The sequence below is a fragment of the Schistocerca americana genome, chromosome 3 (genome assembly GCF_021461395.2).
Source record: "Schistocerca americana isolate TAMUIC-IGC-003095 chromosome 3, iqSchAmer2.1, whole genome shotgun sequence".
Classification (NCBI taxonomy): Eukaryota; Metazoa; Arthropoda; class Insecta; order Orthoptera; family Acrididae; genus Schistocerca; species Schistocerca americana.
The window spans coordinates 916,482,530-916,498,440 of NC_060121.1; the positions used below are offsets into that span (position 1 = coordinate 916,482,530).

The 15,911-nt window shown below is 36.8% G+C and overlaps 1 long non-coding RNA gene and 1 other non-coding gene across 2 annotated transcripts in view; one reads left to right on the top strand and one right to left on the bottom strand.

Annotated features, from left to right (window-relative positions):
* The window catches only part of LOC124606145, a 204,251-nt gene that overhangs the window by 166,499 nt on the left and 21,841 nt on the right, over positions 1-15,911 (top strand). The window contains exon 3 of the long non-coding RNA XR_006978696.1: positions 5,183-5,220. This is a non-coding gene — a long non-coding RNA (uncharacterized LOC124606145). The remainder of the gene's footprint in view (positions 1-5,182; positions 5,221-15,911) is intronic.
* On the bottom strand, positions 15,233-15,307 carry Trnas-cga. The gene has a single exon. It is a non-coding gene; the product is annotated as a tRNA-Ser (tRNA).

The following is a 15,911-nucleotide window of genomic DNA, read 5'->3' on the forward strand; positions in this document are numbered from 1 at the left end:
GACAAAGAAAGAAAAAGCCGCAGTTCATAATAAAAAGTTTACATGGAGAGCCTGCCTAAAGAGGTAGAAAGCAAACTGTCTTAGAAGACAAGAAAATTTCATCTTGTGAACTTACAGGTGATAATCTGCTCAAAATACAAAACTTTTCCGCAAGCCATAAAATCAGCAGGCAGTTACCTTGTATCACAGGTGTCAAGTCTGTTGTAGGCCCAGCAACTAAGAAAATAGCCTGCAGAAATATTACATGCATGTGACAGTACAGGAAACTTTTCTTTTAAGGAAGCATTTCTTTTTTTATTTAAGTAAGAATATTCAGATACCGAAATCAAGTTTTTCAACTTAAACCCACTGCACATCTCTCATCCATACAGACTCTGGGACAAGTGATGAACGGTCATGACAAGTGGTGAACAGTCATATTTTGGGGATGTACAGATATAAAATCTTGAAGTTACAGGGTCAGAACCAGTTCTCTAAAAGATCTTTCCGAGAACATTTATTGTGTTCAAGTTTCAAACTGCAAGAAAGATATCAGCCAAATACACATTTTCTGCAATTGCACAGAGGGCTCAGGGAAACTGAGAAATACGGATTATGTATATGAGATCTGGTAAGGACTCAGTGAAGATATTCAGAGTTGACAAGGAGGATGTATCCTACCTTGAGTTTAAATATCTTTTGCTGTTCTCTCAATTCCAGTCATCGAACATTTTAGGAACATCTTGTACTATGAATTTTCAGGAAATTTAGACACTTTGATAGTGGATGTAAAGTAATCTGCATAGTTTTTGGTGGCACAGTTTTTAAGTTAAAATAATTAGGTATTCAGGACTTCAAAGTAATACTGTACTGATATGTATCTTATTTACAGATAGCAAAACTTTCCTACAAGGACGTTTAAATAGGAAGTGAGGTCTAAATGTGTTGATACAAACTGTTGCATCACCATACAAATTTTTCAGTCTTCCGTGAAGGAAAATGGGTGTTTACCTTCTGCATTCAAGAATTATATCGCAGAACATTGTCTAATACCACCATCGATGTCAGTCATTTGACAAGCGACTGCAGTACCAACATCTGTTGACATTGAAGTTACTATTCCAGTGGATTGGAGAACCAGCTTTCTAAAATAGCACCAAATTCAAATTTTTCACAGAAAAAAGTTTATTTAAGGAGAAAACAAAATTTGGATACATTACTTTTTGACTGACCCCCATGTTGTAATAAAATTAACTTTAGCTAGTACAAACAGATTCTACTTCCCATAAGTCTCACTCGTGACTATTCCCTGTTCTATGCATGATGATTTCTGATTGCAATTTTTATAAGTTAATATTAATTATGTTACATTTATTTATATATCATGGCGTAGGTATAATTTTAATAGAGTGAATTCGAAGTTTTCAAAAGAAAATAAGGGCACAATTCTCAGAGCCCTTGTAAAATGTTGGTAGGCATTCAGTGTTATGTCCCTTTGCTGTCCCACTCATGACTAGAATTTAAAGATATTCTCATTTAAAGGGGAGGTAAAACAACATGAACATGAGTCAGTCATTACTTCATTACTATTTATACTTGTTGTTGTATTAGCTTTTGATCATTGAAAAACATAACACAACTGTTCCTGTCGTGACAGTGGAATCACCCAGGAAAATTTATCATCAGATTCCCTCCTCTGCGTAATCGTGTAGGAAATCTCATACGCTTAACTTCTATTGTTCATAAAATTACAGGTTCCTTATAATAATGTGGTATTCAAATAATGCGTACCACACATTTAGAACTTTTGTCGGATATGCTCTTCCTTTTTTTTTTTTTTTTACGTCAAATTTTCAACGTTGTGCAGAACTTCTTATTGCAGCTTGTCTGATAACCAATATGATAGTAAAATGACAATTGTTTCCTCTCTATGAGCTACTTCCAAACTGGCAAAAAATGAATAACACTTCCCAACTGTCTCTGAATGGGAATACTGAAACATAACCCCCCCCATACCAGGCACCCAAACAAATGTAATCACTGGGATCACAAATGTGGAGTGTGAATATTCCATGAACTAAATACAAGGATCTCTGTTCCTGCAAGGGGCAGTGTGGATATGTAGGATGTCACCCTTTCTTAAAAACTAACTTTATTTTTCCGTTCATAATCATCTCCACTCGTAACTGCTTGTGTACACACCACTGATCTATTTACTAATTCTTTATTGGTGTATCTTTCCAGAATCAATAACTATGAAAGTTTCTAGGGCACAGCACAAATAAATAAAATTATTGCTGGTAAAGTTCGTATGCTCTTCCTAAAAGAGAAAATGTTAGTCTATCAGTTTCCAGTTGGCACTCAGTATTATGAGGGCATTCAAATGAAAACAGAACACGTGCCACAATGGGATCATGGAATGGTAGTTACATTCAAAAGTAATCATCAGACCATTAAGACATTTATCATGCTGGGACATGAGATGATAAAGTCTTGTTTCATAGAATGTGGTCGGCCGCTGATGGATTCCACAACTTCATCCACTTTTGCACTTCCTTGTCTGACTGAAGCTGACATCATCCATGTCTTTCTTCAGGTCACCAAAGATGTAAAAATCATGGAGTTGTAGGTACGGGCTGTATCAAGGATGTTGCAGTGTTTCCGAATCAAAACACTGAAGTGTAGCCTTTGTCTGCCTTGTATTGTGGGGAGCGAACATTATCATGCAACAGGATGGTTCCGTCTGACAGCATTCCAACATCCTGAGGCCAAATGTCAAAACCAGCAGTGGAAACATCCCACATTTTCACCACCAAAGAATAGCAAAGCTGTTCACACATTTTATGGAAAAGTCATAATGACCTCCTTCAAATGCAGTGGAGTTCTGCTCGTGAAGTTGCTAGTGCCTGGAATTACAATCAGTGCGCAGCGCAATGAAGACACTTTACAGAAATTGTGATGCATCATAAAGTCAGAATGCCTGCCCCCACACTACCAATCAGACTAAGGCTACGCTTCAGCTGTTTTGTTTGGAAACAGTGCAGCATCCTCCTTACAACCCATATCTTCTACTGTGTGGTCCTCACATCAGTGGTGACCTGAAGAAAGACATGCGTGGACTTCAGTTTCTGTCGGACGAGGAAGAGTAAATGTGGGTGCAGCTGCGGACCCCATCAGCGGCTGACCGCATTCTACGAAACAGGAGTTTGATCGTCTCATCTCCCAGTGGGATAGCTGTTTTAACAAGTGTGGTGATTACTTTCGAATGGAACCATTCCATGGTCCCCTATCGGTGTGTGTGTGTGATTTTCTTTCGACTGCCCCTTATTCATGAACAACTCACGGTAAACATATGAAAACATTGGAAGTCTGAAAGGCAAATTGATTTAAGTCTCAGTTCCTCAATGATTTCCTTTATGAATTGTATTCTGTCATGTCCAAAACGTACCGCACAAACACTCGGTGCAGAATCTTGAGTCTGTGAATGCACTTATCGTGATAAATCCAAACCTGTTTTAAAGTTCACTGATTCCAACACTGGTATCTGAGGCAAATGTCCTATTGACACAGGAGTCCATGTCACAACTGTACCAGCAGCTCTGCCTTGACTCACCACAGATTGAACAAGCACTTAATTGCCGTTTTGGTTACAGTGTAAAGTCATGGTGTAAATCAATGTCACTTAAGAGTTTTTCCAATTGGGACTGTGTCATTATATAGTAACTTTTCCTATGTAGGTTTAATTTCTAGAGAATCTGAGAAAAGTGGGTCATTCTACTTCAAGAACTGTGCTCAAAATAATGAAAACTGTGCAACTCACAAATTGACCGTTATGGAACCATATGATAGAAATTTGTTTTAAGCAGACCATTGACAACATTTTTTTGTCAGTTTGTACAGTTTCCTCAATTACACAATAAGGCAGATTCCGGAGGATTTCTACTGTATATTGAATTGAAAGGATAATTGATGAACCATAAATTTCTTGTCTCTGGCTGTCATTTGCAGGGGACTCACAGTATTTGAAAAACAGAAAATAACTTGAAATCTGAAACTTGGTGGCAGATTAAAGTTGTGTGCCCAACCAATATTTGGACCCAGGAGTTCTGCTGTTCATGAGCAACTTCTCTACCAGCTGAGCTAGTCAAGCAAGACTTACAACCATCATCACTGCTTTACTTCTGCCAGTACATCATCTCGTACCTTCCAAACTTCACAGTAGTTCTCCCGCTAAATTTGTGGGACTAGCTCTCCTGGAAGAAAGGGTACTGTGAAGGCATGTCTTAGCCACAGATTGGGAAGGTAGATGAGGTATGGCAGAAGAAGTAAAGCTTTGAGGACAGGTTGTGAGTCATGCTTGGGTAGATCAGTTAAAGTCCTGGTCTGGCACACAGTTTTAATAAATCGGTAGGTTTCAGGGCAGCACATGTGCCATTCTGGAATCTAGAAAGCTACTTGTACAAAACTTGTGAAAGTACAAGTTCTCTAAGTTTTTCTTAGTCCATATCAAATGATGAGTTCATTATATGCAGTGCATGATGTCATAAGGTGGTGAGTGCACATCAGGCCCTACATCTAACTTTGGCTATGAGAAGTACATCTCAGCTTTCTTGACACTTTACAATATGTTAATGATCATGAAAGTGACAGTATAGCTAATGTTGAGGTGGTGTTCATACACCCATTTACTGGCCGGTGACGATCTTATTCAATGTACAACTGGGGCTAGGAACATCCCCTGCAACTGTTCCCACTCTTCTGGCCCATCCTGTTGCTGTTGTCAGTGAAACAGTACTTACCATCTCTGATTATACCATTGCCATGCAAAATTCCAAATTCCATTTCACAACATGAAAGGAGTGCTCTCTTTTCAGTGTGGTAATCAAGCTACTTTTAATTAATTTTATTTTGTGGGTGCTAAATTACTTCATTATGTCACAGACAGACACCTTTGCTTGTATTGTAATGGTCCATTGTACATTGGTTTTGGGTGGAGAGAAAAGTCAGTTTGATCACACAAGAAACTGCATCATCTGATTGTCTCAGAATTTGTTGAATGCTTTAATGAAAAAATATTTGCTGCATTACAAATATTATAATGTACAGTGTGTGGATGCATGCCTACTTGCACTTGTGCATCAATTCTGTGACAACTGAAATATTGTTTCATACATTGTCTAATGTTTGTAATATTCTTTTGCAGACCAATCGAGAGTCATGGGGTAAGGCAGCTTATTAGAGGTAAGCCCAATTCATTAGTTCATTTTTCTTTATTGATTCCCATACTTTCACACTTACTTGCTTTTGCCAATTACAAATCATAATTGTTCTTTTTCAAAATAGTGTGTTAATCATTAATTTGTCAATCTTTGGTTGCAAATAACATATGATTTACATTCTGTTACAGTGTTGTTTATATTCTTTCTTTTGTTCAGCATGACTCAGTTGTTACTTTCTGGTTTGAAATGAAACATTACAGCATTTATTTTCAACTAGACACAGTTGACATCAGCTTGCAGATGTTCTTTCATAACAAAAGTAGCAATGTAATTGCAGTCACTGTGTGTGTGTGTGTGTGTGTGTGTGTGTGTGTGTGTGTTGATTTTTGTTTCAGATAGGATTAATAGTAATCTTTTTGAACTAGTTTCTCAATTGTGAGAAGAATAGCTTATGTTGTCTAATTGTGTCTGAGCAATAAGTATTGCCAGAAGAGAATGTGGACTGGAGTCAACATAAACACGTCAGTGAGCTGTTTGGTGTCTTGACTTTCTTCATTTCACAGAGCGTGATAGTAAACACATTCTGCCAAAGGAAAAAACGTTTATGGTAGCTGCATGCATGAATATAACCTTTTACATTGTAATAGAAACTGTGAAGTTGTTAAACTAATAAAGCAGTTATCTATGCATTACATACTGACACAATGTATAGTTGTTTTATGAAACTGATTTTATAGTCAGAGAAAGTGATGCAGTAACATGTATAATTTAGATTATATATGCTTTGTAAACCTGTCTAAAATATGTGACTTAAAATGTATGTAAACTTAGAGTTTATCGATTTTTGAAATGGCGGAGGTACTGTGAGGCTTTGATTGTAAAAGTACTGACTTCACACTTTATTTACTGATGCTATAAACTGCCCCCCCCCCCCCCCCCCCCCCAATCCCATCATACCATTTATCAATGCTATCATACCATTTATTTCTATCATACCATTTATTTCTATCACAAACGAGTATAATGTACAGTATATTACAAGATGTGTGTGAAGTAATCGAATAAAATAACCACAGTAGAACAATGTGACAAGTTATTGTTGTTGTATATTTCATTTTATGCCTTATTGCTATTATTATTTATTTTGCGATTTCTGAAAACAATTAGCAGAGAGTGTATTTGTTATGAAAATATGGATATTAACTTTTCTGTTGTTTTGAACTTATTTTTCTGTGCAGGATGGATAGTTGTTGCACCATTAATCTACCCACAATATAATATTTGTTGTATTACTGTATAAGCAATATTCTTCTGATTTCTTTATAGAGAAACTTACATTGTTGTGACACCATTTATTTAATGTGCAGGCTCTGTGTTTGTATCTGCTATTTAATTTGTCATTCATTGTTTTATGAAAAAGTTTATTACCTGTACCATTAGCAAATAAAGTGCTGAGGAAGATAGTTAGGTATTGCCTCTCCATCAAACGGGTGCTGCCCTATTGCATATGTCTCGATGACACTGACAGAGTTATTCTGCTAGTGTAAATCTATGATACTGGCACTGTCATTCGGCTATGGTATCGCCATGGAACCTCTTCTGGGTGTGGAAGATGCTTTTCATTTAGAATGTTTTCTGTGATAAATTAAATGTTGAGAAAGAAGAGACATACAGAATGAAAAATTTGGTCGCAAAATAGATTGTGGTATCTCTGTCCAAGTACATACAGATGTATTATTTGATTGTTTATTTTTTGAAATTGAAGCTATTCTTATTGTTATAAAAGTATGACACAATATGAAACTGAAACTGACTAGAGTGGGATGCTGCTGAATTTGTAATTCAGATGAGATTATACATGTTCAAAAGACAACACACTCAATCGAAACTGCAATAAACTTTTATCATCAGCTGCATTTTTATTTACTACTGTCATCATGAGCATTTAAAATGTGACACAATGTATTTTGGATTCAACAAATGTATATGGCCACAGGTTTAATGAGGACAGTATTTGTCTGCGTTTAGACTTTTCATTAAACTTTAAATTGAATTTTCATCTTTTTATCAGCTTGCTGTGCATCATTTGAGGTTGATTGTGTTTTTCCAGATATGATTATTGTGATAATCCATCTAAATCCTTTGGTTGAATTGTATTAATGATTCAATAATTAATGATGTGCAAAAACAAAACAACTATAAAAGTGTAAATGTCAAATGCCCAGGACAATGATGCATGTTTATTGAGCACATGTGTCATTGAGCATTGATAAATTGATTAAAACTGTACATAATTTACATTTCTGTGGATAATCTTCTTTTATTTTTTGATGTACCGCACAGTTACAAGGTTTCTCATGACACAACAATGTTCAAAGTGCATCAAAATTGCTAAATACGTATGGCAGTTGGATATATGATCTAATTTTCATTCTCATTTCTGTGTATCCATATCCTCTTTCTCCCCATCCTCTCTCTGTCCATCAACTTGTCTTCCCTCTCTCAATCTCCCCCCCCCCCCCCCCCAGTCTTCCTCCATTTCCTCCTCCCACCTCTCTCTGTCCATCTCTCCCTTCCCTCTCTCTACATCCATTTCTTCCCCACTTTCTGCCCATCCCCCCCCCCCCCCCCCCCTTTCTCTCTCTCTCTCTAATCTTGAGCATTGTTTATTGCTATTGACAACGAATCCTTGATTGGGAATTATCCTAGCTTAAGAAGAATGGGTAATTTGGTTGGGATCATTGATATATGTACGGTGTGAGAGACTTCTCCTGCTGCTGGGTCAGTGAGGATAGTAGCTTCATTGATGTACTTTGCATAGTTTTAATCTGTAAATGAGTGAGATTACAAATTTTTACACAATTCATATTCTGCAGTAGTATCATAATCGTAAGCCAAAAAGCCATAAATACAACTTTCATGTTTTATTTTAAAACTGACTGCAAGAAAGAAAACAGAATATAAGGAGAAAGAATGTGTATGGGAGAAACAATTTGTGTAATTGTTTAAATGTCCCACTACTGTAGTTGAAACTGACACTTTATAGTGATAATGGACCTTTGTAGTTTCAAGATTGTCTGTCTCAATCAATGCATTAGTACTCCTCATTGTATTGTTTTTAGTGCCAGATGAAACTCTGAAGACATTGTTTCTAATTAATTGTGCTGGGCTTAGATTCATTGTTCAAAGATCCTAATGGTTAGTAGTGATTGTCCCTCTTTGTCACACTCAGCTACCATTATATGCTCGCTTTGACTGTTGTAGCTAATAAACATAATTACCAGTTACTGTGTAGATGTATGTTTTTTGTTCTGGCATTTTGCAGTTGCAATGTACATACCCACCACACTTAACATAGTCAAACAATGGAAACTCCAGGGAGGAACATCAACAGTTTAGGAAAAGACAGATTGCTTCTTACTGCAAAGAAGACATGTTAAGTTGCTGACAGGCGCAATTAAAAGACACAAAAGAGAAACACACACCTCTTATGAACAGTGTGTGTCACTCTTTCACTGATGAAAGCTGCGGCTCAAAACTTTATTTAAGTCATTTTTAACTGTGCCTGTCTGCAACTAACATGTCTTCTTTACGGTGAGCAGCAATCTGTCTTTTCCTACAGTGTTAATATACTTAAAATACTATCATTCTTAATAGCTATTGTAAAACACACAGTGTTAATTCCCTTAAAAAATGATACAAATAAGTTATTGAAACATGACACTACCAATAAGCTATGGATAAAGTAATTTCATCATGAAAACCACACCCCATAGTTTCATACAAAAGATTTACACATCATGTGGACAGTATCTGTCAGTAGACAGATCACTTATAGGCTGAACTCATCCCAAATCATACAGGTCAAGAGTGGATGTGTCATCAGTATTTCAAAGTATGCTGAAAAGAAGTATATGTTGAATTTCCACTATACTTCTCCAGAACTACAATATTTTGATGTTCTGATGATTTGTTAAAATGCTACAGACTCTATAAATGAGAGTATTTGTGAAAATGTTGTAACGTAAGGGAAAATCGAAAAATAGCAATAAAGAAACCAAAAGTGATTGAGATCTGAATTTATTTTCGATAAATACTTTATTCCGAATACTCAAACAATGGAAAATCCAGGATGGAATGTAACAATATTATGAGAAGGAAAGTTGCTACTCACCATTAGCGGAGATGCAGATTCACGGATAGGCACAACAAAAAGATTTTCACACTTAAAGCTTACGGCCAATGGCCTTTGCCAACAACAATAACAACAACAACAACAACAACAACACACACACACACACACACACACACACACACACACACGCTGAATATTTGTAACAAAATATGAATAGTCACAGGATTTTAACTGTCTTGAGAAATGATAAAGTGGAAGGATTGCCAACTGTCAGCCAAGACATTAATCCATGAAATTCTTAAACTGTCAAAATATTTGTGCATAAAGATAAAAGAATCTGAATTTTTTTGGTTACTCAGAAATTATTTTCTCAAAACCCTCCACCCTAAATGTTCTAAAAATTTCACGGTACACTGGTTGGTGATCGTACTTAGGGAATGTACAGTCAGAGTGGGCAGTACTTGTCTGTACAAAATGTGAGAAATTTTTTAGGCATACGTTGCTCTACTCTCAAGGACACTTAATTTAAATTGATGGCTGATTTAAAGTAAATGTCATGTTAAACTGGTAGTTCTGAATTGAAATAAATTATTTTACAACATTATCAAGGAGTTTGAAAACAGTTCATAATTTTGTTTGAAAGCATTTTATAACGAAAATGGGATATAGAATAGTTATACCCATATTTCTTTTTATGATATTCTCAAATTATTACTGCCTTTTGTTATGATTTTACTTCCTCGTGACTTGCCATGAATTAAAATTTTCAGCAATGTAACAATCAACACTGCACTGTTGAAAAGAGTTCATTTGTTTTTTCATCTGCTTCTCATTGAACCTGTATAGCCGAGCTGAATTTGCACATGGACAAGAATGATCCAACAAGAGCAGCACTTGGGAAATGGGAACTGCACACTGATCTTTTGATGATGGCCGTTTGAAAGCATTCTCAGGACCATGAGGTGTCGTAAAGGAGACGGTTCTATCTTACAGCTCATGAGAGAGACTTGGGATATGTCCAACCCACCACTGATTGTCATACACACAAGAAATGAAAGGCTCACTACAAAGTCTTCTAATGTACACTGGGGTCTCTGCATTTCGCACACTGTAACAGGTTGCATTTCATGGAAAACCATTCTTGCAATGTATTTGCCACTCCAGGATGCAACCCACTAATGACTTGATTGAATTCCTACCACAGACTTCATAGCAGACCACTCGTCCCTCTTTTTTTTAAAACAGAATTCCCTTAACATACTTCGATTTAGAATTAAGAGTTTCGTGTTTGTTACTGATGTTGAATTGGTGTGTACAAATCCAGCAGCACCTCTTATAGTATCAATAGCTTCATGCTGAAGATTAAATCTTGTTGCAGGATGTTTACAGAGACCTCCTACTTCATCACATGCACTTTTCCCATGGCCTGTTGCTGAAACTATTAATCTTTTTGTCTTAATTCTTGTACTACAGTATTGACAAGATCATAAAGCTGAAAGCAGTTTTCAAAATGAGATGCTGTGCCATCAGTCACATACAAATGTTTAGAAAATCCGTGGCCTCTAGATGCTGTGTCGTCAATTATCAGTCTGACAATGTACTGTACATGCACTATCATGAATGAGATCATCACTGACAATAGCAAAGCAGTGTGATGTTCCAGGGAAGTGAGCAACACATGTGAATATTGATACCTGTGAAGTGTGCAAGTGGTAACTTTAAATTTCATCCTACAAAGCAACAGACCAGTTCTCAGCAAAGTCAGAATGAAGAACTGATGTGTCAGTATTTGGGGATATAGCGGACTTTACCTCTGCTATGGCCTGACTCTAAATCCTCTGGATATGATAGTGAGCTGTTCCTTTCATGACTCAGTGCCTAACCTCTATAAGCAACTTCTCTGGCTCTGCTGTCTTCTTCACTAACTCTCCTCTCTCCCACAATGCATAGGTTACATCATTGTCAGTATCCTGAAGGTGTAATGCTTCTGCTGTCACCACTTCAGCACCAGGACACATTGCATACTGCTGCAACTAACATTTATCTTGCAGCTCTTGATGTGTACACAAAAACATCAGGTCCATCTCTGTGTACTTCCTTCATGTGACACTGCTTACAGCAAAACAAACAAGTTTCAAATTAGTGCTGTTATTATAATAATAATAATGGAGGAGTAGAATTTTGTGAGACCAATTTTTAAATTTGGGTTCTCCTTTTTCATTAGGAGATTTGTTTCTCTTATTGATTGTTTCATGTATCTTTTTACCTTTTTCACCATTTTCACTAACAGAGATAACACAGCCTGGTTAGGACTTTGCCTACTCACTTAGGTAATATTCCAAGCAACAGTTAGCATATCATCTTGCAGCAGATGCCCACAGTAAGAATCTGGGCATTCCCAAATACCTTTCTCATTCTTTATTTTATGAGCTTTTGAAATCAAATAATGTGAGGAAGTGGGTATGTATTTCTATATTTGCTGCTTAGAGTAGCTACCTGCTATCAGTGTCAGTAACTGTACCTTCTCAGTGTAGGTGGCTGCTGAAAGAACCGTATTCAGGTTTTGAAACCACACATCCCATTTCAGGCACATATCACTATCTTCAGGTTCTGCACAAAGTGCGTTTACATTATACACTTCACAAAGTTTTAAAGATGTTGCTTGTGTAAAACTTGTTTCACTTTCTTCCACTTTACTTTTGCATACTGTTTTCTTCTTGTGCTTCTTACCTTTCCTGGATGTTTAAGGGGGGATATAGTAGGGGCTGCAGCAGAAATGCTAACATTCAATTCATCAGCAACTTCAAACCCAGGTATATAAATGTGGATGTGATGCAAATACCATTACTTGAGGACCAAGATAATTCTGCAATACCTCTGACAGATTTCCAACAACTGTGAAGTGTTTTTCATTTTCCTTAAACACCACCTTCTTGTGTCTTTTTCATAGTCTGCACACCTCACTCTTGCACTACTGTATTTCCTCACTGAAATGGTATCTAACAAAAAGTTCAAACAAAACTCGATGGTTTATGTGCAAGTTCTCACTCATTTGCTATAAACAGGAGAGTGCTGGAAACAGTGTTGCCAACATGCATATGTGTACTAGAAATTCAGTGATGTGAAATATGAAGATTGTTGAATTTTTTTTTTTTTAAGACTTTACACAGTAAAATATTGCCCACTGTGTTTGCCCTGACTACTAACGCATTAACCAAACAATGTTTTGCATAATTCTTAAAAACTTTCGGATAGGGGTTTTCAAGTAAATGATCATAAAATCTTGTAAAATGCATTTTTTTACATTTTCGGTAATAAATGTTTACATAATACAGTTAGCTGGCCAGAGAAGATATCTAGTAATACGACAGAAAAGATAGCATTCTGTGACTTTCCAAATTAGAAAAAGAAATTTCTCAAGTGGAAAAATTAACTTAAATGTCATTTTTTGTCTTAAATTTGTAAGTTAAAGAAAGCCCATAAGTGTGCAGATGTCAACTAAATTTCAATACACTAAGAGGGAGCTTTAATGTAAAACATGTGCCAGGTCTTCAGTACTTTCGGATTATTAGTTACATTTCTTTTTGTTCTCTACTGTTTTAAGTTATTTACAAAATATACATTTTTCAAAGAGCCTTACCATTTACAAAAATTACGATAAAATGAAAGTACTTTATTTCATAACGCTTATGATGTAGAGGTCTAATATATATTTTTTCCGGAGAAATTCATGACTATGAGTTGACATCACCTGTATGATTTGACATGAAGTCACCTTGTATTAAAGTAGTTGAAAATTACATGTAATAAAAGTCAGTTCTGTTTGGTTGACAGCAAGACTGCAACCGATGACGGAAGGGAAATCTCTGCCATAAATAGTGATTGGGTAAATGATTGTGGTTATATCTTTCATATTGTGCACAAGATAGATGATTCATGTCTTCTCCTTCATTACATAAATCACATAGTGGAAATTCTTTCATTTCTATTTGGAACAAGTGGACTGGGAATTTGCCATGACTGAAGAGCAGGCACATAATTGTTATAAACGATGGAGATAACGCTATTTTAGGTTGCAGCCAGGCATTTTCATTCCTTTCGATTCTATTGTGTTTGCTTATTGTCTCTCACTTTTTCATTAATTAAGCTCAGCATTTCTTGGCAATAAAGCCTATAATTTAAGATTTCAGCTAAGCTCGTGGCTTGTTTCACTAATCTGTCCATTGTGTCATTATGAAAGATGCCACTGTGCCCTGTAGTCCATAAAAAAATGCATTACTATTCCTGCTTCCCGTCCGTAATGATTTCTTTACTACTGTACCACCATACTGCTTCGTGTGCAGAATCTGTCATATTTTACTGCTACTCCAATTGCGATGGCTTCCATGTAGTACATAGTTGTCTCCGTAGGCAGAGAATATACTGAAGGGAAGGTAAATACCGAGCGAGGTGGTGCAGTGGTTAACACACTGGACTCGCATTCAGGAGGATGGCGGTTCAATCCCATGTCTGGCCATCCTGATTTAGGTTTTCTGTGATTTCATTAAATCACTACAGGCAAATGCCGGGATGGTTCCTTTGAAAGGGCGCAGCTAACTTCCTTCCCCATCCTTCCCTAATCCAATGAGACCAAAGACCTCAGTGTTTGGTCTCTTCCCTCAAACAACCCAACCCAACCCAACCCAACCTCCTATCCCTATTAGTTGGAATATGGAAATATGGAAAAGGTAAATATAGTGCATGAAAATTTTTTGTACAGCATACTTCATGCCATCAGCAGTCTTTGAACCATGTGTATAAATCTTCATTGAATCCTGGAGGATGGTACTGATCCAAACACTGATTTAAATTTTCAGATTTGCAGAATATATGTTGTATGACATTACAGTATATTGGTTTGTTTTTATCTCAGTCAGGTCCACCATTCAAGCATTTTCATAATCATCAGCTTCTGTTGAAATTGTTTTATTCTTAAATGTGTGATCAATATTTCATTAATCAGTTGATTAAAGAGTCTCCGGTTTGTGACATTCATTTGAGTATGAATTTATTTGCACATTTTTCTCTCTTGATACTCGGTGCAGGTTGTCCTGCCTGAAAAAGAAGTGCATTCACAGGTGTTGATTGAATGTTTCCAGTATATATTCAAATGCAGTGATACTAAAGTCTGTCCAGTTTGGATATCATATTTTTTACAGCATCATCATGAAATATGCCTCCATAATCCAAGAATAATTCAGTCCAAAGTGAGCAGAGTTTTCATGTGAGGTCCCCACCATATTCCAGCTACACATCTCAGTGCACCCATCTTTAGTTTCCGCTTTAGGAGAAAATTCATTTACAGTATATGAGGTCTTCAGTTTAGATTTGAGTCCATTCTCATGCCTGAACTCCTAGTTGGGGTATTTATCCACCAGGATTCATAATATTGTAGCAGTGCTGAACTCTTCTTCGTGTAATGATGATTTTTGATGGTTATTTGTGGCATTATTGCCAGCCCATTCCCATTCAACATAAATCTATGATTTGATACAGCCTGATACATAATTTATTATTTTGTTCTTTCACTGGAATAATCTGTCAAATACAGGCTGGTTGTGAGAGAATCTTGAGGTGGTTACTCATGGCGAGAAATGCTTATCAAGATCTTGTAACTCCTCCTATGTATAGGAGATGGCTAGGATTGCTCACTGATGAAGACTTCTGTCAACTATCCAAGCCCCAGTGGTAGTGCCATTGTATTTAACATATAGTCTTCTTGCTGACAGCCACTAATATGTTTTACAGAAACATGCTTTCTTGCCAAAACTGTGATTTCCGAATTGTCATAAACTCCAGCTATTTCACCTAATACTGAAAACAAGAAGACATTTGAAACTTCCTGGCAGATTAAAACTGTGTGCCCGGCCGAGACTCGAACTCGGGACCTTTGCCTTTCGCGGGCAAGTGCTCTACCAACTGAGCTACCGAAGCACGACTCACGCCCGGTACTCACAGCTTTACTTCTGCCAGTATCTCGCCTCCTACCTTCCAAACTTTACAGAAGCTCTCCTGCGAACCTTGCAGAACTAGCACTCCTGAAAGAAAGGAGAGCTTCTGTAAAGCTTGGAAGGTAGGAGGGGAGATACTGGCAGAAGTAAAGCTGTGAGTACTGACCAGGAATGGATCAAACCAATGCTTTCATCTTGACGAATTCTCTCTAGTTGATTTGCTACTTCTAAAACATCTGAACATATCATCTTATGGTCCGAAGCCAGATATACCTTTTGGGGTGTTTTTAAATATTTTTATTTCTAATTCTATTCATTTGTATTGTTAAAAAAAATCTAGCATTAGTCTCTTCCTTTATTGTAATCACAACTGATCTTCACCTTGCTACGGTCTCGGGACAGTTTGTGTTCCACTAGACAACTGCTGATTGCATGCCTGTGCAGCATCTTCATGAAGGGATCCTTTCATTAGCTGCTCCTTCAATTACTAATACTAACTTCCCATAATCATCAGTTCTCTTGGATATGCTGGAATTTTCATTTATTTCTTCTGTTGTAATTTATGAGTAACATTTCCATTTTGTTTTT